The 21,833-nt window shown below is 52.2% G+C and overlaps 1 protein-coding gene across 1 annotated transcript in view; it reads left to right on the top strand.

The window, feature by feature from the left end:
• The window catches only part of GRIK4 (glutamate ionotropic receptor kainate type subunit 4), a 429,733-nt gene that overhangs the window by 107,579 nt on the left and 300,321 nt on the right, over positions 1-21,833 (top strand). Inside the window, 1 exon segment of the mRNA XM_078432856.2 lies at positions 17,297-17,402. The gene's annotated coding sequence lies outside the window, so the exon portion shown is untranslated.

Below are 21,833 nucleotides of genomic sequence, written 5' to 3'. Positions count from 1 at the left end.
TGCTGCTGCTTCCCAGGTGGGAGCAGAGGTAGCCCGGAGAGGCCTCCACCTGTTACACGCAGTCTTCTGCTCCCTCAGGGGTCCAGCCCTGGTTAGCTCCCTGCAGAGCCTGTCTGTAGGGCCCTGCTCTGGCCTTTCTGGAAGGAGCTCTCCCAGGTGCAAGACTCCCAGCCTGGCAGCTTGCCTTTCCCTAGAGGCACTTCAGAGAAAGTCTTTGTTCCCCTGGGGATCTATTCAGGGCAGAGTCTGTCAGACGGGGGACCTGTTGCTATGTCTGGAAAACCCACTGATCTGGAGACAGCAGGTTTGGGAACAGAGTTGGGAGACCATAGAGGTTCATCTCCAGAGCTCTCATGAGACCCTCACAGGCAGGAGGGGGACGATTCCCAGCTCCCAGGGGTTTTCTCTCTCTTCTCTCTGCCAGTCTCCTTGTCCAGCTCAGGGAGCCAGCGGGCGCATGACTGCCTGGATGCCGGAGCAGATGGCCAGACCGGGTGGCCTTTATCTCCTCCTTCCCCGGGGAAGCTAGAGGCCACCGTCTCCCCCACCCCCTGCTCAGTTGCGCTCAGTCTTGACAGCCAGGGAGCAAAGCCTGGGAGAAAACGGACCACTGGGACCCCGGGACCTTGAACAGTCATGGGATTTATTTCCTTCTCTTTTCCCCTTTCCGGACTGAGAAGATGGGAGGACAGTAGGGGGCAGCTAGGTGTGGCCAGAAATCCCTTTGGAGCCTTAGGTCGTGGGCTCCAGCTCTGGCTGCTGTGAATTTTTGTCAGAGGTATCTGGTTGTGGGGTCACACACCTAGCAATTCCCTCCTGCTCAGGAGCGGGGAAATATTTGGGTAATTCTTAGAAACGACGGAGCTGCCCAAAGCACGCTAAATCAGCTACGTAAACTAAGAGGCAGAGGTCAAAATCCTGTCTGTTCTTTGCCAACCTGCAACTGCAGATTCCCTGGCGAGCTGTGCGTGGACACACCCGTGACCCCCGCCAGCTTCCTTCTGCCCCGAGCATTTGTACATTTCTTCGTCTACTCCCTCCAGGGCCCCCTGCAAAAGGTGCCTCCCTGTACCGTGCCCCTTTCTCCAGGAAGAAGCGAGAAACTCAGCATGTCATACGGCCTCCAGGTTGAGCAGTGGCTTCAGGTGCTGTAAAGGGCGCTAGGGAGGTGCCCGCCATTGATGTCTCCTTGTTCCTGCCCAGTAGTAGTTACGATTTTGAGTTCAGGCAAATCCACTTTATCAAAAAGGAAATCCCCCAGGGAGGGGTAGTACTGTGGAGCTGCTTGTAGTCATGGACAATTTAGTATGAATTAATTAATCTGATGCTTTCGGTGTGGCTACAGAGAGAGAGGTACAGCGTAGAGTGGAAGGGGCATAAGGTCACTTGGGTGGTAGCAGAGGGATAGTGAAAGAAGGGAGCCAAGGGCATTGAAGATGAACAGGATCTCTACTTTGCCAGCTTATCTCTCATTTGTCTAAATTTTTAAAAAAAATTTTTTTTAAATGTTTATTTTTGAGAGAGAGACAGGGTGCGAGTGGGGGAGGGGCAAAGAGACAGGGAGACACAGAATCCAAAGCAGGCTTCAGGCTCCGAGCTGTCAGCACAGAGCCTGACGCCGGGCTTGAACTCATGAACCGTGAGATTGTGACTTGAGCCGAAGTCAGACGCTTAACCGACTGAGCCACCCAGGCGCCCCTTAAAATTTTTTTAATGTAAACTTTTTCATGGAAGTCTGTCAACTGTATAAACAAGTAAAGAAATCATAAGAGTGCGGGTTTGAAATTTTACAAAGTGAACACACCCTTATCCAACACCTGGGTTGAGAAATAGCACAGTTGACCCCCCACAGATGCCCAGCTAGTCCCTGGGACCCCAAGGTCTCCACTGTCCTGACTCCCAGTTTGCCTCTCTTTGAACCGTATGAACTCAGAGTCCTACAATACGCATCTCTTGCGTCTGGCTTTCTTTTGTTCAACCTCCTCTTCGTGGGATTCATCCATGTTACGGTTTGTTTTCGTTGCTGTGTTCCATTGTGTGGATATGTGTAGTTTATTGATTTTGTGCTTGGTCAGCGTTGGGATGTCTAGTTTTTGACTGTCATGAATAATGAGGCCTTGAAGGTTCTTGGACGTGTCTTTCTTGTAAGTTATTTACTTTGAGAGAGAGTGTGCATGCACGCGTGCACATACACACACACGAGCAGGGTGGGGACAGAGGGAGAGGAAGAGAGAGAGAGAATCCCAAGCAGGCTCAGCTCTATCAGCACAGAGCCTGACGTGGGGTTCGAACCCACAAACTTGAGCTGAGCTGAGGTCAGGAGTCAGATGGTTAACAGACTGAGCCACTCAGCTGCCCCAGACATGTCTGTCTGTCTTAGTTCTCTTTTACACCTCAGGGTGGATGGTGTTCTCCTGGGAAGCCTCCTCTGACCTCCATCTCCAGGGGAACTTAGGATCCCCCCCAACCCCCCGCCCGTTGCCCCCTCCATGGCACTCTGTAGTACTCCCCGAGGGCAGGAGTGTTGAACAGCAACATTTTAACTCCTTAGGCCGGTGCGTGGCACTGAATAGATGCTCAGAAGTGTTGGTTGAACAAATGAGTGAACAGATTTGCTTAGGGCTGGTCTTTATACCAGCTGGTCTAAGAAAAGCAGTTTAGGAAAGCTGTACTGGGTCATCTTGGGGACCGGCCAGGATTCCTCCCTGGAGACGGTGTTGCTCTCTGCGTCCTGAGTCCCTGAGAATGGGACTGGAGTTTAGGACCGTGGTCAGAGATGTCTGGCTGGGCAGGAGCAACCTTTTCTGGAAGTTTCCCAGAGACCCGGAGACTCAGCTCATACAAAATGAGCTTCTCCCTCCTTTGTGTCTGAGGACCCCGGTGCCCTGGGCTGCCCTGGACGTAGGCCTTTGGTAGCCGGCTGGGAGGGAGGAGTCGGGAACAACAGAAGAGAAAAAGAAGATGCAGGAAGGAAGGGAAAGCGGGGGTGGTGGCAAGAGGGAGAGCAGACACGTGAACAAATATTTTTCCTCTCCTTCCCAGAGGCAAGGCTCGGAGCCTGTGATCTCGGGGGAAGCGAGTGACCTCGTGTTTGGACTGTATTGTTTTCACTAGCAAGTGACAAAGTGGAAGCAGGAACATGAGGCTGTAGAAACACAATGTCAGGGTGCCCTCGAGGGATGGGCTCCTTTGCCCACCCCCCCCCACCCCCACCCCCCGCCTCAGCGCTTGGCAGACCCCTGTCGCAGCCCGAGTGAGAAGCTTCTCGGGCTCCCTGGCTGAGCAGTGTTGATTGAGCAGGCTTTTCTTTATTCATACACCTTTCGCTGAGCTGCATAGCAAATATGCTGTAAATTTCAGTGCTTTAGAGAGAGCTTGATGCATAAAACAGGACTACCTCCCCTAATATAACGGAGGCTGGTCAAATTCCACATCATACATCAAAGCTATTTGGGGTGCCACTGCTGTGTTTCCGAAGTAAACATTACTTCTCAAAGAGGATCCACACCCAGAATAATGACTTCTTGGAGTGATCTGAGGCTAAACCTGGTTTAATCTATTCATTTGGCTCAGCCCAGTTTTTTTCCCCAGCGAGGAGTGTGCTAGAGCGCTTAAAGCCCCCACTGCAGAAGGCTTCTTCCTCCCGAGCCCCTTTGCCTGCAAAACCGCACCTCCCCTGTTCCCCGTTATCTTGTTCTTGGCGACGGCATCTAAATCCCCATGTTATGCATGTATTTTCATTAATTTAACAATTAGGTCGTGCTCACTATCTGCCGGGCCCTCTTTTAAGCTCTTTAGCAAATACTCACTTCACCTTCCCGGCTCTGGGCAAAGGCACCTATCTTGAACCCCATTTTCCAAACAAGGGAAACGAGGCACAGAGAAGTTAAGTAACCTGCACAAGATCGCACAGCTAGTTGGTGGTGGAGTTGCGGTTTGTCCCCAGAGTCTGAGCTCTTCATTACTACGTTCTGCCGTCTCTCAATTACGACTTCCAAAGTGGCCTGATAACCAGGGGCCCACCTTTTTCAGCAGTGAGAAATAGCTTTCTGTGCCTTTCTTAACATCCTTCCTATCCGAGATGGCCCCTTGACCTTAGAAGAGTAGAGGGTCAGCCCCTGGGAAGGAAGTCACACCTGCACAGGGCTCAGCTGAATCCAGAGCACCGCGGACAGGTGCAAGAGTGAACTTGGAGTTTAGGCCCAAACGGTCTGAGCTCCGGATGGGAGAATTCCAAGGGCTCGCTTTTAACCGTCTTCCTGGTTGACAGATGTGCCACAGGTGCTCTTGACCGTCCCGGGGTTCGCTGTCCCTTTCTCCTGATGGTTCATCCCTCTGTTCTTTGGGGGTGGGGTGTCATTCTCTCCCTGGCCACCCGAGTTTCTCCTCCGGTGGCACCAGCATCCACACAGTTGTTCATTCTAGAAGCCTGGAACTCCTTCCCATTTCTTCACCATCCACGACTTATCACCAGGTATGTTAGTTCCACCTCCTAAAAAGGTCTCCGATGCAAACTTGCCTCTCCCTGTTGCTACCTTAGTTCGGGTCGCCCTTAGATCTCCCCAAGACCTCGGCTCCCATCTAACCGATCGCCCCAGACTCCAGATTTAACCCTCTAACACTGTTTTCGGATTGCAGTCAGAGTGATTTTTCTAGAAGTAATTAATTCTGATTGTGTCACTCGCTTAGTTGTAACCGTTCAATGGCTCACATTACCCTTAGGATAACATTCAAATTTCTAAGTGTGGCTGCCAAAGCCTTAGATGGCAGGGTCCTGCCTCCCTCTGGGCATCATTTCTCACTGCTTTCAGATCCCCGAAGATCCCTGTTTCCTCTCCCCTTCAGGTCACTCCCCTTCCCTCTGGCTGACTTTAGCTTAAACATGCTTGCTTCTGAGGAGTCCTCCTGATGCCCCGACTGTGGCATGGGGGACCCCTTCCCAGTGTTCCTATGGCAACCAGGCCACACTTCCTCCATGATAACACTGTGCACCTCGTATTTGAATTTGATGGCCGTCTGTATGTTTATCTGTTTTCTGCATTGTCATGTGCCTCCGGCACCTAGTACGGGGCTGGTTTGTGGAAGATAGTAAAAAACACCAAAACATTTTAGGGGCGCCTGGGTAGCTCAGTCGGTTGAGTGTCTGACTCTTCATTTCAGCCCAGGTTGTGAGGCCAGGGTTGTGGGATCGAGTCCCACATTGGGCTCTGCATTGAGCATGGAGCCTGCTTGAGGCTCTCTCTGTCTCTCTCTCTCTGTCTCTCTCTCTGTTTCTCTTTCTCTCCCTCTGCCCCTCTCCCCTGCTTGCGTGCATGTGTGCGCTCTCTCTCTCTCTCTCTCTCTCTCTCTTTAAAATAAAGGAAAAACAGGGGCGCCTGGGTGGCGCAGTCGGTTAAGCGTCCGACTTCAGCCAGGTCACGATCTCGCGGTCCGTGAGTTCGAGCCCCGCGTCAGGCTCTGGGCTGATGGCTCGGAGCCTGGAGCCTGCTTCCGATTCTGTGTCTCCCTCTCTCTCTGCCCCTCCCCCGTTCATGCTCTGTCTCTCTCTGTCCCAAAAATAAAAAAAAAAAAAAAAAAAAAGTTGAAAATAAAATAAAGGAAAAACAAAACCCCAAAACATTTTAGTAGTACTCACTACGTGAAAAGGGTGTTGATCGAGGCAGGAGACTTGGGTTTTAGAGGCTGCTCTGTCTGGCACCAGTTCTCGACCTTGATCAAGTCATTTACCCTCTCTGAGCCTCGGTTTTGTATCTGTGAGGTGAGGACCATGTATTAGGTGATTTCCAAGGTCCCTTGCAGCACTGAGATCCTGGGATCTGTCTTCACCAAGAGTTAGCTTTCCTTCACTCTCTTGATTTTCCAGGCTGTGAGGACCCACCGTCACCCTGCCTTTCCGTCCGTCTTCCTGTCCCTTCGGGATGTGCTGATAAGCAGAGCCTGGCTTCCTGACTTCAGCTGGGCTCTGACACAGCCTTGGGTTCTCCTTGTATCCAGGACGAGAACGCCTTGAAATTCTCTGATGCCCTTCTCACTTCATCTTGTTTGCTGTCAGAACATTGTAAATAGGAAGCTTCCAGTGCTGCCTTTGTGTCTGAATTGTCACAGGAATCGATAGGAAGTCCTCGAATCTTCATGCTCCTGAGGCCTCCCTTCCCCCAGCAGAAAGAAATGGGAGACTCCTGGAGGCCACAGCCCCCGCCCCAGAATACACACAGCCTTATCCGCCCTCTGAGGATAGAGTCTTAATACCCACTTACTGCTCACGCGTTTCTCGTATTGCTTCACTACATTTATTGAGCACCTTCTGTATAGTAGGCGTTGCTCTAGGTACGTTGGACACATAAAGAACCAAGCAGACAAAATTCTTTGTCTTGGGGAGCTTATTACGTTTTGGAAGGTGTGTGTAGGGGCAACCCGTATACATGAGGAACATAAATAAGGCAGTAAATTACATAATAAGCTAGGAAGTGGTAAGTGCTCTGGGAAGAAAGGAAAAATAGAACAGGGAGAATGAAGGCCTCCTGAGACTGGGATTTGAGTCGGGGTCTAGAAGAAGGCGAGGGCATGTGCCAGTCTTCCGGGGAAGGATGTTCAAGGCGAAGGGCAGAACCCATGCAAAGGCCCTGAGGTGGGACTATGCATGGAGTGCACGAGGAACTTGGGGGACTCAGGGTTACACTTCAGAGCGCAATGCCGGGTGCATAGGAGGCCCGCCACCAGTATTTATGGGAGGGTCTAAGCACAGACTGCTGGGCCTGCAGCCAGACGGGCCGCAATTCATCAGACCGGTGCCATGTACTAAATCTTCTCTGCTCCCGTGGGAGAAGCTGGCGGGTCTGAGTCAGACATGCTGTTTGCATCCTGGCCCCTCGCATATTAGCTTTGTGATCCTCGACAAATCGCTTACCCTTGCTGAGTTGCTGTTTCTTCGTCTTTGCAGGCGGGTTCTGACGAGGGCCTCAGAGGGGTTTTGTGGGACCGGATAGCGAAAACACGTGGAAGAGGCTTACTCACCTGCACATGCATGGCACAGAGTGGATGCCCAGTGATGTTAGTCCCCGGGACACCCTCTCCCTAGTCTTTGGGCCAAACGTTTATTTTCTCTGAGCCTCAGTTTCCTCTTCCAGAAACAGTATAGTCATCACCAGTCTGCCTTCTGCCTAGACTCCAAGTCAAAGGACGTAGATAATAGTACTTCCGACGTAGATGGCCAGTTTCCAGGGGCAGGGGACCGTGTTTATGTGTGTATGCACAAACGTGTGTGCCTATGTGTATAAATGTGTGTAAGATTGTGTGTGTGTGTGTATACTTCTGCAGGACCCAGGCGGGTTTCTCTTTTATGATTCGTAAATGCTTCAAGGGTGGGGACCCTGCCATTTTATATAAGACCTTACGCGTCTCACACACACTAGGTGCTCAGTAAATCCTTATTGAATGAATGAACTTGTGCTAATGGAAATGCTCTTTGCTGGATTAAACGTGTGGACAAAATCAGTAGAGCTGTTTGCTCCCAGGTAGTAGGAATGTGGTGCCGTTGCGAATTAGATTTGGAATATATTTACTGGGCGCTTAACTATGTGCCGGCACTGTACTGAGCACTTTATATGCATTTCTCGTTTAAAACTGCCAACGGCCCTGTGGGGTAGGTGCTGTTACGTTGCTGTTTTATAGATGAGACATCCGAGGCTGAGAGGTCAGTGTCTTGACCACAGCTAGTAAATGGGGGAAGCAGGGATTGGAGCCCAGCCTTCCGGAGCTTGCGCCTGCCTGAAATGTTACTGCCCCTTTTCATCGTCTGATCTCTCAGGAGGAGGAGGAGGAGGAGGAGGAGGAGGAGGAGGAGGAGGAAGGCTGCCCTTGCAGCCAACCCCGGGAGGAAAGTCCCTTCAGTAAAGGCATTTCTCAGGTCATTGGCAAATGACCCTTTGCAGTAAAAGGGGAAATGAGCAAGGGGTCACCTTGCCAGCAGGAGACCATGAACCATGAAGATGGTCAAAGATAAGGCTTGCATTGTGCTGTGTGCCTGAATTTGTCCTTTTCCTTTCGGCTTCAGAGCATGTTAAGAACTTGGTGGAAATATGAGAGCCTTGGGCCTCATGTTTCCCTGTTAGATGCCTAAAACCTGGCTACACGTATATGTAGATGCACATGTGGTATGCAATGCACGTCTGTATGAAGGGTGCGTGTGTGTGTGTGCATGTGTGTGTGTATCTACAGCCTTCAAGATGGGCATAATGGTCTGTCTCTACAAAGCCTCCTGAGCTGTGCTTGGGTAGCGCTGGAGCTCTCTGCCTTATAGCAGCACTGCTTTGGGCCTTCGCTGAGTGACTGCACAGCCTAGCCTGTGCCCAGTGACCGATGTCTCTGCCTATCTCTCCTTGAAAGCACGTCTGTGTCATATTAGCTTTTCCCCCCCTTGCCCCTAATGCCTAATAAATGCATATTGGGTGTATGGATGAGCAGATGAACGGTCTTCGTGCTACCGTGGCCTCCACCAGCTTTGGTGAGCCCGTCGTCTACCCCTGGTCACTCGTGTGGGGGCTGGTATCACGGAGGGTGCCCTCCTGTGGGGTGGAGCCCTTGGCCATGCTGGACATCCTTGGCATCCAAGCTCATGTAGGAGTATCAGGCTGCGTGGAGCTGGATGTTCTTCCCTTGCTCTCGGATCTGTGGAGGTGCTGGCCTGGACAGCCAGCTGTGGTCTGCTGGGAGACCTTTCTTCTGCAGTTCTGGAGCGTTCCCCATCTGGCGCCTGCTGGCTTCGCGTCCCCTTGCCCGCTGGCTTCTCCTTGGGTCTGTATGGAGAAGGAAAGTGTTGGGAAGTCGTTCCTCCCCATGTTTAATGTGTTCCCTGCCTGCTGTGTCCCCCTGTGCTCAAGTTCTGGACAATTACCCTCCTGCCGGGTTCTGTTGCTGAGCACAGCAGGTGGGCCTTGTTTGTAATTCACTTGCACCATTAACGCTGGGTTAGCGCCAGAAGGGCGACTGATCCACTCTGTGTCCCCCAGCCCCAGATGCCACTTGATAGCAGGATGTTAGATTGGCTTGGGGGTCGAGGCATTTCAGAGCTCAACCTGAGGTGCTTTCTCCAGGTGAGAACTACGAGAAGCTTGATGTATTGGCAGTCACAGAGCGCTCCCAGTCCTCCACACTAATGGGAAGTCTGTACCCAAATGCCAGTCCCCTCAAATCACGGTGATTTGGCTTGGGACGATAACAGCAATAGTCACAATAACATAGTAACAGCTCTCAGGAAGCTCGGTACCAACACTACTAAGATCACAGCGAATCTTTGAAAGCCGCCTTAGGAACGTCTCCCATCTTCTCCATTTTGTGGGCAGGGAAGATGAGGTTTGGGGGAGGCTACCCACTTTCCCAGGGTCGTTGCTAGTAAGAAGCAGAGCCCCGGCTCGGAGAATGGTCTGAAGTGGACACAGAGTTTGTGCTCCTAACCCCTGCCTTGTCCTGCCTTCCTCTGGGAGGAATTATGTAGAGTTTTGCGGATGGAGATGGGGGGCAGGGGGGAGATCTCCCAGCTTGCCATCCTAATTGTTTTTTTTCCCTAGCATTGTTACTAAGATGAGTCACTGAGTGGAGGGTGGTGGTGGGGGCGGTGACGGATAGGATTAAAACATCCTCTATAGGTTCACTTTTATTAATTAATCATACATTCATTGAGCTCTAACTAGGTGGAAAACCTTGTCTTAGGTGTTTTGGAGGAAACAATGGTAAATCACTCATCTGTTCGATCAATCTGAGAGACGGGGAGTCAAGCGTGTATTCTAGAACAAAAGACAGAGAATAAAACGTTGGGGGTGGGGATGGAGGAGGTAAGGAGAAACCAACCAGAGAGATCAGTTTAGAAGGAGACCTTCCCGACTTTCTGATCACGTGTTATGAAAACGTTTTGGGGCCCCCCTGTGACACAGGGCATGTCGCACTGTCTGCTATTTTATGGGACACTGAGGGGCAGAGAGACTTGGGGACCCGGGACACCACGGTCCTGCAGGGGACAGCGGCAAAGCCAGGTTTGAACACAGGCCTCCTGACCCCAGGTCCTCCTGACCCCGGTCGCTCTCATTTGGGCCCTATCCAGTCTCTGCCAAATGTTTGATGATCCCATGTCCTGCTGAGGCCGCAACTCTGGAGCTGCCTCGAGCGAGCTCTGCTTTCCTTGGAGATCCGTGAAGTCTGCGTCCCTACCCAAAACTCGGTGGCCCAGAAGCTTTGATTTCCAGTTTGTGGGAAAATCTAGTACCCTAATGTTCAGGCAGTGCGGGGCCAGTTCCCTTCAGGGACGACTCGCCCCCCATTCACAGCCCCTCACACGTGGCTAAGTGCCCACTCACTGACCTCCCTGCTGTCCAGGCCATCTGGCACACCTTGGGCACGTTGATTTCCTTAAAGCGCAACTCCAGTATTGGCCCTCCCTTGCCCAGAAACTTTCGGCGGTTCATTATTGCCTGGAGGATAAAGTCCAAGCTCCTTAACCTTGGCGTTCGAGGCCTTCTAGAATCTGACCCCAACACTTACCTTTCTCTGGATAGCGTGCTTCTGCCAAGTGGGTTAGTCACTGTCCTTTGGACACTGTCCTTTGCTTTTCCTGGCACGTGCTGGAAGGTCTCCTTTCCTAAGCAGCGTGTGCCTCAAGGCTCAGCATGTGCCCACACTGTCCAAGAATCGTGCTCACCTGTCCAGGCCCAGGGATGCTTTCTGCCTCTGTCTTCCCAGCGCTTCTTTCCCGTTTGGCGGCGAAGGCTGCCCTGCCTTGTGGAAGCCGCTTCGTTACTGCCCTGCATCCTGCATTCACCAGTGTGCTGCTTGTGACCTCATACTTCTCAGTGAGCTCCTTGAGGACAGACCGCACATCCGAGAGGTCCGATGGCCCGTGACTGCCCAGCACATCACTGAGTGTGCGGCGTTTAGCCCCGCCCAGGGGGCAGCCTCATTGGCTGCCTTTCTCTCCCCTTCTGGCAGCTGGAGCTGGGCTCCCCTGGTTATGTGCCCGTTTTACCACGGTCCCTGGGTGGGGGGTATTGAGTGTGGGGACAGCTCCCCTGCTTAGCTAAGGAAGTCATATTTCCCTGAGGCCGCTCTGAGACTGTGTATGCCCCCGGACTTCCAACCCACAGACTTGCGTCGTGTGCCTGGAGATTCCGTGACTTCTTCTAGGTCATGGCACAGGGAAAGTGATGGGACATCAGCAGGCTGAATGAGAGCTGTGCTCTCTTCTGTGGCGTGGGACAAAGGCAGAAGCCCAGGGCAGCCGCTGGAGAGGATGCCCTCTGCATTCCTGACCCCCACAGAGACTAGCTGAACACAGCGGCACCCCCAATCGGGGTCTCCTTCAGGGGGAAGGCCCTCCTTTTGCCCAGGGCTTGGGATCCAGCCAAGAACTAGAGCTCGTGCGTGTATGGGGTGCTCAGAGGTGAGCGCTGAGGCTGAAGGTAGACTGGGATGGTGGGCGGTAGCTGGCAGAAGTGGGGGGAGCAGAGGGGAGGTGAGTGTTTGGCTTGGAGTGTGACTGGGACGGGAGTGTGTCCTTGGACCAGGCTCCAGGGCCAGCTCAGAACAGCCACACCTGCTCTTCTGGCAGCTGGTGACAAGTGGCCCAGAGAGGCCGTGAGGGACCTGGGCAGGCCCAGCAGTCAGTCACTGAGCACTTGAACCTGAGGTGTTCTTAGCCTCACTGTACAGAGGAGGGGACCCAGGCTCAGGGACGTAAGCAACGTGCCCACCTGAGAGCCAGTCATTGAGAAAGTTGGGATTCTTTATTGTTTTTTAAATTATTCACTAGATTTCTTAATTGAAAAAGCAATCCAATCTCTTAATACGCACACAGTAGAGAACACTTCAGAATGAAAAGCAAGTCTCCCCTCCTACCCTGACTGCAGTTCTAGAACCCTCTCCAGGGGGCAACTGGCCAGCAGCCAGTGACTGTTCTCTGCCTCTCATGGAGCCTGGTGCCAGGAGAAGGCCATCAATGCTAACGGAGCTGGAGGGCAAGGAAGGGGTAGATGGACCCTGCACGGGCTCTTAGGTGATTCCCAGAGATCGTGCTCAGCTTGCGCGACACCCACACAATAAGCCCAATTGCTTTGCCTCTTGAAGGGGACACCCCTTACTTTTTGGTGCACCTTTATTTTACAATATCTAGCTTCCTTATCCTCCTCACCCTGACTCCTCCCGTATCCCTGGGAGTACAAGGGGGAATGTCCCAGGCTTCCCCGAGGAATGAATACACCTAGGGATAGCTGCTTTGTCCCGTTCTGGCTAGGACTTAGGAAAAGACGACAGGACCTTACTTTCTGCCGATGGTGTCAGAGACACCGAAAAGACTGGTATGCACATGACTGTGGACAGGACAGACGCAGTGAGGTCTCTACTTGGACGTGGTGGGGCCAGGCCAAGGGACAGCTCTGTGTCTGGGACCCAGCAGCTCTCAGGTCCGGGCTTGCTTCTTTGTCACTAACATCAGAGCACTTTCCTCTGGCTTTAACCTCGGTGGAGCTGGGACAGTGTCTGCATACCATCACCTGTGAATCTATAATAACCCAGCTCTGGCTTCGGATGGTTAAATTCTGATGCACCTCCCCTCCCCGCGTCAGGCGGCTCCCACCCAGCCTAGCCTTCTCTTCTCCCAGGCTGCACGGCCTGCCCTTTCCAGATCTCAGATCTCCGTATGCAAGGTTGCAGTGCCGACAAGCCTCTCCAGGATAGCCCCTCTCCTCCCAGACACCCAGACAGCAGGAGAGGGAGAGCTGTGTTTATCTGCAGGTAATTAAAATGCTGTCCTGAAAAAGCAGCTTCTCTCTGCAACTGCCTTGTCCCCTGCTCACTCTCTATTCCTCTGTGGACACTCTTGCAAGGTCTCTCTGCTCTAAATGTGTTACCAACGGCTCCGGCTCTGGGCAATTTTATTTCAAAGCCTCGGCTCACGTGGTCTCTGCTAGGAGCTCGTCTCCCCCAGGGCCCAGCCTAGTGGCCTCAGATAAATGCCAGGGACATTTTTCACCATCCAGAGCCAGTCTTGCCCTTCGTATCCGACCCCTGGATCCTCTTCCTGGCTCACTAAGGCGGGTGATTAATTCCCCGTCTTCTCCCCGGTAGCCATGTCCTTTGCACCGGGAAAGAGATCCATATGCTGTGGCCTCCTCACCTTGCCTGTGAAGGAAGCTAGGTCCCGTACGAGGTTCATGGAGGCAGCCGGCATTAGATGCAGAGCCATATCCGGGACCTGGGGGCGCCTGATGAGGGAGACTGGACGTAAACACAACAGATACACGGAGATGTTTCTGTTTTCTAGCCTTACGAATCCCCTGCCATTTCCTTTTTTTTTTTTTTTAATTTTTTTTTTTGACGTTTATTTATTTTTGAGACAGAGACAGAGCATGAATGGAGGAGGGGCAGAGAGAGAGGGAGACACAGAATCTGAAACAGGCTCCAGGCTCTGAGCTGTCAGCACAGAGCCCGATGCGGGGCTTGAACTCACGGACCGCGAGATCATGACCTGAGCTGAAGTCGGCCGCTTAACCGACTGAGCCACCCAGGCACCCCGCCCCTGCCATTTCCTAAATGCACTGCGCTGGCCTCCACCAGCAGTCCGGGTCTCCTCCGTGTCGTTCCTCTGTCTGGGATCTCCTTCTCCCTGCTCCCTCTGTCCCCATTGAGAGACCTGGCCAACTCAGGTCGAACATCCTGTCCTCAGGGAAGCCTTCCCTTCCTGCCACATGAGGTCCCCCTGTCACACACTCTGTAGCGTCCTGCACTTTTCCTTCATTGTCTGTACTTGTGGCACCTGTGCCCTGGCTGTGGGATTAATATCCCTCCCCTGACTGTAAGCCCCAGGGCCTGGACAATGCCTGCTGGTAGACACTCAGTGGAAATATTCTGTTGAATGAATAAAGTATAAATCCTGTAGCGGTATTAAGCGTATTTATACACCTTGGCCAGGCTACCGGAAAGGAACGATATGCACACCATTTTGCTTAGAAAGCATTTCACTCACCTGCAAAGTAGCGCTCTGCTCATTCACTCATTTGGTCCTCTTGGCAACGCTATAAGGGGGGTGGTAGGAGTAGAATTTCCCCACTTTACAGAAGAGGGGTTAAGAGATGGGGCCAAAGTCAGCTCTCCACCGCCAATCCCTGATCTTTTTCCTCTGCTAGGCTGAGTCTGAGCGAGGAAGGAAGACTAACTTCTTCAGGGAAAGCTTGTGGTATGGCGTTGGCTTGGAGTAGCATTTGGCAGGTTCTTACCGTCCCCACCCCCCACCCCCACCCTGCAGTGGCAAGAGGCTTGGGAGACCATCTTGTTGGGAAAGGATGCAGGTGTGGTCCGGGGTACCTGTGTACAGGACCGGAGGGAGCCCGGAATGCGGGTGGAGAGAGGAAAGAAGGGAGGTTCACGTTGACTAGTTCAATAGCTTTTCGAGGGAGGTCCGATTGCCCTTGGTTTACGTTTGTGGAAATGAAGCTCTCAGAGGTTGAGTAACCAGCTTAAGGACACATAGTGGCGTCCGGGAATGGAAGCCAGGGACGTCTGTTCTGGTCCCTGGTAAGAGGCAGTTGTTTAGAAGTGGATTGAGGGCATCAGTCTGATACCTACACAGGAGGCGGCTTGGAGGGGAAAGGAGACTGGCTGTTCACCATGTCTTGCTCATTTGTGTCCAAGAATTGGGGACAGCCGTCCCTTGTCACGTGTCCTGAGTACTAGCAGATACCTGGGGTTGCTGTCCTCCCTAAATGTCCTCCCCTGATATCAGGCCTGGGCTGGGCCAGCCACGTCCCTGTATTTTATCTTGCTGAGTCAGGCCAGGTCCAACTCTCAGGGCGACACAAGCCACCTTTGGCTAACCTGGCACAGTCTCATCACAAAGTCCTGGGAGCATCTCCTGATGGTAAATGGTAAAAGCTGAGGACACCTGGACCGATTGTGTTGCCAAGGGACACACTCAGACTCATTTTTCCGTGGCTTGTGTCTCCTGATTTGAAAAATGTGCAGATGGGGCCTAGATCTCCTTGGATTCGACTCCCCTTCTCCAACATCATGATAATCATTATCATCACTTGCAGTATTTCCTCAAGTATCAACTGTGTGCCAGGTTTGGGATAGGAGAGAAGGCACTTGTAGAGGATAGTAGGACTAGGTCCTGGAGCTGGTGACCTGGGGCTCCCGTTGGCCAGGCGAGTTACCTTAGTAGATCTCACTCAGCCTCCCCCCTTTGGTTTCCATGTCTGCAGGTGGAGAGAACGAGAGTATCTGCCTCACAGGGCTCTTCTGAGGAGCAGTGGATCTGAAATAGTACTTTGCACAGAGGAAGTAAATAGTCAGCACATATTACCGCGGAGTGTAATTCCTAGAACTGCGGAATGGCACAACTTAAAAGAACTTAGAGATCGTTGACTCCAATTCCCTCATTTTACAGAATGAGAAACTGAGGCCCGGAGAGCTATCTCCCAGAGCCAGTGAGCACCCAGGTCCCTGCCTCCTGGGACAGACCTATGTCCTGGTGTCATGCTACTTGCCAGGGACACAGAATACTTATGCATGCTGCCCAACCATATCAGGTCTTGAAGGTTGATTCTCCCTTAAGGAGGCCATGGGGCCTGGGGGTGGGGGGGCTCCACTCCCCTGTCCTGGCCACACTGCCATCCTGCCTCCCTACACACTCTGTCTACGCTGTTGGCTGCTGCTGGGAGTTTCTCCCAGCCGGGGGGCAGGGGGGTGGGGGTCAGAACAGCAGAGAAACTCACATCCATTTGTCTTGAGGAGCCTGGAGCATCATGAGGAGTAATCAAGATCTTGTTGCCCACACATGAGAGGAAACCTGTAATTAATCTGGCTGCCCCTCTGAATTTCCTCTGTCCTCCCTGCCACCAAACACCATCTGGTAGCTGTCAGCCTCCTCTCGGACCCACCCTGGAAAATCACGATTAATAGCGTAACCGGCCCGTGAGGACGAGAGAGAGACCAGCAGAGGGACTGCTGACAAATCGGGAGACGAGAGGCCATTTAGCACAACTGGGCCAGGGGGGTCCAGACGGCGTGCTCGCTGCCTGAACACAGTGAGCCATGGGCAGGCTGTGCGGTCTGTGAGTACGAACTGACACTCTTGGGGATCTACAGGCACACCTACTAAGCTTCTCCTCGGTATAGGCAACATGGCAGGTGTGTCAGAAGGATACCCAAAAGGGATGTTCCCTTGCATCCCGTCACAGTCTGGTGATGGGGAGAGAGGGCATCAGTAAGCGTAGAGTTAAAGAGCCGCTCGCCCGTTCGTTCACCCATTTCATGAGGTGTATTTGCAGCCATTGCGCCAGGCGCTGTCCAGGTGCTGGAGGCGTCGCAGTGAATAAGAGGGAGAAGGTGTCGCAGTGAATAAGAGGGAGAATCGTCGCAGTGAATAAGAGTGTGCATTCAAAATACAAGCATGGGGGCTCCTGGGTAGCTCAGTCGATTAAGCAACCAACTCTTGACGTCGGCTCAGGTCATGATCTTGCGGCTCCTGAGTTCAAGCCCTGCGTCGGGCTCCGTGAAGACAGTGTGGTGCCTGCTTGGGATTCTCTCTCTCCCTCTCTCTCTCTGCCCCTCTCCCCCCTGCTCGCCCCTCAAATAAACTTAAAAATTAAAAAAAATATATAAGCATAGGGGGCGCCTGTGTGGCTCGTCGGTTAAGCAGCCGACATCGGCTCAGGTCAGATCTCACACTCCGTGAGTTCGAGCCCTGCATTAGGCTCTGTGCTGACAGCTCAGAGCCTGGAGCCTGTTTCAGATTCTGTGTCTCCTTCTCTCTGACCCTCCCCCATTCACGCTCTGTCTCTCTCTGTCTCAAAAATAAACACTTAAAAAAATATATATATAAGCATGGAAGGGGGGCAGTCAGAGATGTCTGGAGACATCAAGGAATCCTCTGCCTTGAGGAAGCCAACCCGTCCTGAGATTCTAAAAAAATGGAAATTAGGTTCTCCTTTCAGAAGAAGTGGTGACGTCTGCTTTTTGGTGTTTGGATGAGGAAACATCTTGGGCGGGTAAATGGTAGAGGAGAGCTGGGGCTGTACGTAGCACGTCTTCCCAGCACTCGTGGGGCAGTGTGCCTGCCATCAGGTACTACCTGCCACGGTGGACGGTGGGAGCTGGAGGTTCACGGGGGAGCCTGTGCCGTGGAGAAATTGGGTCTAGATTGGGAGTTCCTTGTGGGCAAGGGCTCCAAATGTAAGTCACAAGGGAACACTCCATGCTGACAGAGCCTTTTCCACATGCATTAGCTGACCGGATTCTTTCATTATTTCCACAGGTATTTTTTGAGTGCCTACTATGTGTCAGCCTGTGCGAGGCATTGGAGACACAGGTGGAAAATTCCAACGCGTTCCCTGCTCTCCTGGTGCTCATCACCCTGTGAGGTAGGCATTGCTGCTCCCATGTAAACCGATGAGGAGGTGGGCTTTGAAGGGGGAGTCAACTACTTGGGAGCGTTCCCTCAGTGAGGTTCAGAGCCAAAACCAGCCTGGCTTCCATCCAGGTGTGGCCCGATGGGCAGACTACCCGTGTCTAGAACCGTGCCCTCAGTGACACAGGAAAGGGCTTTGTTTGGATTCTCTGCCTTCTAGGTTCCCAAAAGTACCTTAGTGAGGCCCGGCTCTATTCAGGTGAGGACTGTCAGAGACTCTGGGAGATCCGAATCCATACTTAGATACCTGCTTCGAACTTAAATTTTGCCCAAAAAGAGCAGTGAATGCTTGTTTCCCTCCCCATGCTGTGATTACTCTTTGCCCGGATCTATACCGTGATGTCTGCGTAGGTTGTTGGTTTTAACCGCAGCAAATGTACAAAATGGACGAGTCAGACCGGGAATTTGGTTCATGTTGGTGTAAACTCAGCAAATGCCTTTTTACAAAATGCCTCCTTTGTTATTATTTTTTTAAGTAAACTGTCGCCAACGTGAGGCTCGCACTCATGACCCCAAGACCAAGAGTTAGATGCTCTACTGACTGAGCCAGCCAGCCGCCCGCTCCAGCAAATGCCTTTTTGATGTCATCTGTCCATTTATTCATTTGACCAATGTTAGTTGAACACCTGCTATGTGCCAGGTAGCATGCTAGGTGCTTGTCACAGTCCCTGCCATCACTGCTGCTGGTTCTGTGGGAAGATAGCATCCTCATAGCGGGTTGTGTGCCCTGATGAGGAATGTTCCAGGCCTGGTGGCAGCATATGGGGACGGGATCACAGAAAAACGGAGAGGGGAGAGGATGCAGTTTAGCCTATAGAAACCCAGGCCACCACGGGTTGAGGCCATATCCGGTGTGGAAGCTGGCCCAGAGGTGACATGTTTGAGAAGTCGGGGCTCAGGCTCTGCTAGAGTGTCAGGTGCAGTGGTGCGGGGTGGGGGGCGGTAGGGACAGGTGAGCGGGAGCCAGGTCACGAAGGGCTTGCCTGTTGGAGTGAGGAGTTTGCCCTGGATCCCTGAGGCAGCGGAGAGCTCGGGGAGACTGGGCCTGGAGGTGTCATGATCGTGTTTGGGTTTTAGTAAGAATCCCCACCCCCAGCCGAATGGGGAGCCACCCAGGGAGGGAAAGACCCGAGGGAAGGAGGCCAGGAAGGCTGCTATTGCCAAGGTCTGGGTCCCTGCCGTAGAATACCCGGATGGGGGGAGCGTGGGAGTCCGTGGTGATGCAGAGAAGGTCACGGAGGCAGAGTTGTCGGCAAGTAGTGACTGCTCAGAATGGGGTGTGGGGAAGGAGCAATCTGGGGCGTCTCTCAGCTTTCTGGCTTGGGTGATGAGTGGGGTGTGGTGCCGCCTACAAAGAAGGAAGATATAGGAGAAGCAGGTGGCGCGCGTGGTGGAGAGGATACCTTTCGCCTGGGACGGGGAGCGTTTCAAGTGCTGTGCAACACCAGTGAGATTTCAGGAGGCAGCTGTATTGTGCATTCGGCAGAGCGCTGGGCATGGGATGCTGATTTGGAAGCCACACCACGCAGGTGGTAAGGAGCCACAGGAGGAGGAGACATTCCCCAGGGAGGGACAGTGTTAGTGGGAAGCGGGCCTTGGTGCAGTATCCCCGGGATCATGTCTCTTTTATCCCTAAATTATTTAAATGTTTTTGGGGCGCGTGGGTGGCTCAGTCGGTTGAGCGTCCGACTTCAGCTCAGGTCATGATCTCGCGGTTCGAGAGTCTGAACCCTGCACTGGGCTCTGTGCTAACAAACGGCTCAGAGCCTGGAGCCTGCTTCGGATTCTGTGTCTCCCTCTCTTTCTCTCTCTCCCCCTCCCCTGCTCATGCCCTCTTTCTCTCTCTCTCAAATGTTAAATAAAAAACTACTAAAATATTTTTAGTTGAGGGGCTACTGGGTGGCTCAGTCAGTTGAGCGTCCGATTTTGGCTCGGGTCATGATCTCGCAGTCCATGAGTTTGAGCCCTGCATCGGGCTCTGTGCTGACAGTGCAGAGCCTGGAGTCTGCTTTGGATTCTGTGTCTCCTTCTGTCTCTGCCTCTCCCCTGCTTGCACTCTTTCTCTCTCTCTCTCTCTCTCTCAAAAATCAATAAACATTTAAAAATGTTTTAAAAATATTTTTAGTTGTTAACGGCTGCCCTCTTTGGTTCTAAGACCAGATTCATCTAAACATTAAAATGAAAACAAGACCTGAAATTTCGTTGTGCTTTTTGGCAAAGAATCTGAAAGCTTCATCTTCTTGTGCTCGTATGTAAGTGGTTAGGCTAGACAAGAAAAGCCAGTGGAGTCAGAGACCTGGCCAGCCCTGGCTTTGCCCCATAGCCGCCATGTGACCTTGAACTGGGCACTTCACCTTTCTGGGGCTCAGCTTCCTCACCTGTAATAGAGTTTGTCCTGTGTGTTAAATAAGAAAGAGACTGTGGAAAGAAGTTTGCAAACCACTGAGCGTTACAGTCATGTAACACGATGGCTCTCTTTATTCCTGTAAGGTTTGAGAGGAGATTGTTTTCTTTGTGCCCTGGGTTATACAGTCGAGGCTGAAGAGCAGCCTGGGACCTCAGACATTGTGGTCCTCACACGTGGTCTCCAGAATTAGCTAGGCTTCCGCCACGAACGACAGAAGTCAGGCCCGCACGAACTGGGTGTAGTTGTGTCATCACATAGAATTTACACAGGCTAATCTGACACCTATTTAGCAGTCTGAATAATAATTACCATGCGGCGTGCTGATCGGGCATAAATGGGAGGCATTTGACATAAATGATTATGGTTAGTATTGCTTTTATATAGCCTAACCAGCTTTTTACAGTTCTTTCCTCTTTGACCGTTTATTTACCCATTCAACAAATATTTACGGCAGCTGTAATATATGCTGGGCCCTGTTCCAGGCCCTGAGGACAGAGGAACAAGATTTCTGCCCCGTCCCCCACCTCCTTTGTCGGAGCTTGCATTGCACTGGGGAGACAATCACCGAACGATCGACTTCATCCATAATGAGTAAGAATGTCAAGCTTTTCTTGAGACGGTATTCGCCATAATCTGTCATTGCACCAATACCCATGAATTAAAGGACAAAGGTTCTGGGCCGGATTGGCCAACAAGCAGAGCTGTCTTTGCCTCTGAACTTTACCTTTATTTCCCTCTGACTCCCAATAGCAGGGGTGATTGCTCGAGGCCTTCCATCGGACAAGTACAAACTGTGCATCTGTTGTGGACTCTGGAGATATAACAGCATGCTGGCAGCTGTCCTTGCCCCTAGGAAGCCCACACTGATCCCATGTGTGTGCACATAAAGGCAGCAGCAATGGGGAGACGTTCTGTCAAAGCCTCTCTAGGCCGCTGCAGGGGTACATAGAGAGGGTCGGGATTCTGGCCAGGGGCAGGGGTGCAGGAGAGGAGAATCAGGCAGAGCGAACAAGGTATGCACAGGAAACTGCCAAGTGCTGGGTGTGGCTGGAACATTGAGTGTGTGTGGGGCGGAGGGGGATGTCGGTAAACAGACTTACCCGAGGTCTGTAACACACACACACAGAAAAGCGAACGTAATCGTAAGTATAGAGCTCCGTTTTCGCAAACTGAACACCCTTGTGTAACCACCGCCTAGAGTAAGAAACGGGACATCGCCAGCACCCCCAAAAGACCCCACCTGTTCCCATCCAGTCACCGCCCACCCTCAAGGGTAACCACTTGCTGGACCTCTAACAGTTGTACTTTTAAAAAAAATGTTTATTTTTGAGAGAGAGAGACAGTGCAAGCAGGGGAGGGGCAGAGAGAGGGAGACACAGAATCCGAAGCAGGATCCAGGTTCCGGGCTGTCAGCACAGAGCCCGACGCCGGGCTTGAACTCATGAACCGTGAGCTCATGACCTGAACCAGAGTCGGATGCTTAACCAACCGAGCCACCCAGGCGCCCCTGTTTTCCTACTTTTTATAAAAAGAATCCTATTGTACGTACTGTGCTGTGCCTGGCTTCTTTTGCTCAAATCACGTTCATGAGATTCATCCGGACGGTTACGTGGGGTTGTTGATTGTTGATTTTTCATGTCCACGTTACATTCCATCATGCGAATGTACTCTGTATTTCTCCATTCTGCTACTGGCCATCTGGGTAGTTTCCAGTTTGGAGGAATCCAGAGAGCGCTGCCACGAACATTCTAATCCATCTCTGGCGAGCATATCCATGCATTTTTGTTGAAAAGACACTCCTTGTGGGGTGGCTGGGGCATTAGCGTAAGTGCAAAACTCCGGATTTCAAGAGCATAAAGACCAGTTTTTCTAGAGTCGTATCCACGGGCTCCACATCCCTGCCAGCATTCCGTGTACTGTCCTTTTTTTAGGTCCTTCCACTGGGTGCATAGTGTTAACTTACTGTGGTTTGAAATT

The sequence above is a fragment of the Panthera onca genome, chromosome D1 (assembly GCF_046562875.1).
Source record: "Panthera onca isolate mPanOnc1 chromosome D1, mPanOnc1 haplotype 2, whole genome shotgun sequence".
Taxonomy (NCBI): Eukaryota; Metazoa; Chordata; class Mammalia; order Carnivora; family Felidae; genus Panthera; species Panthera onca.
The sequence above is the reverse complement of the archived record's forward strand: the minus strand, read 5'-3'. Positions and strand labels throughout refer to the sequence as shown.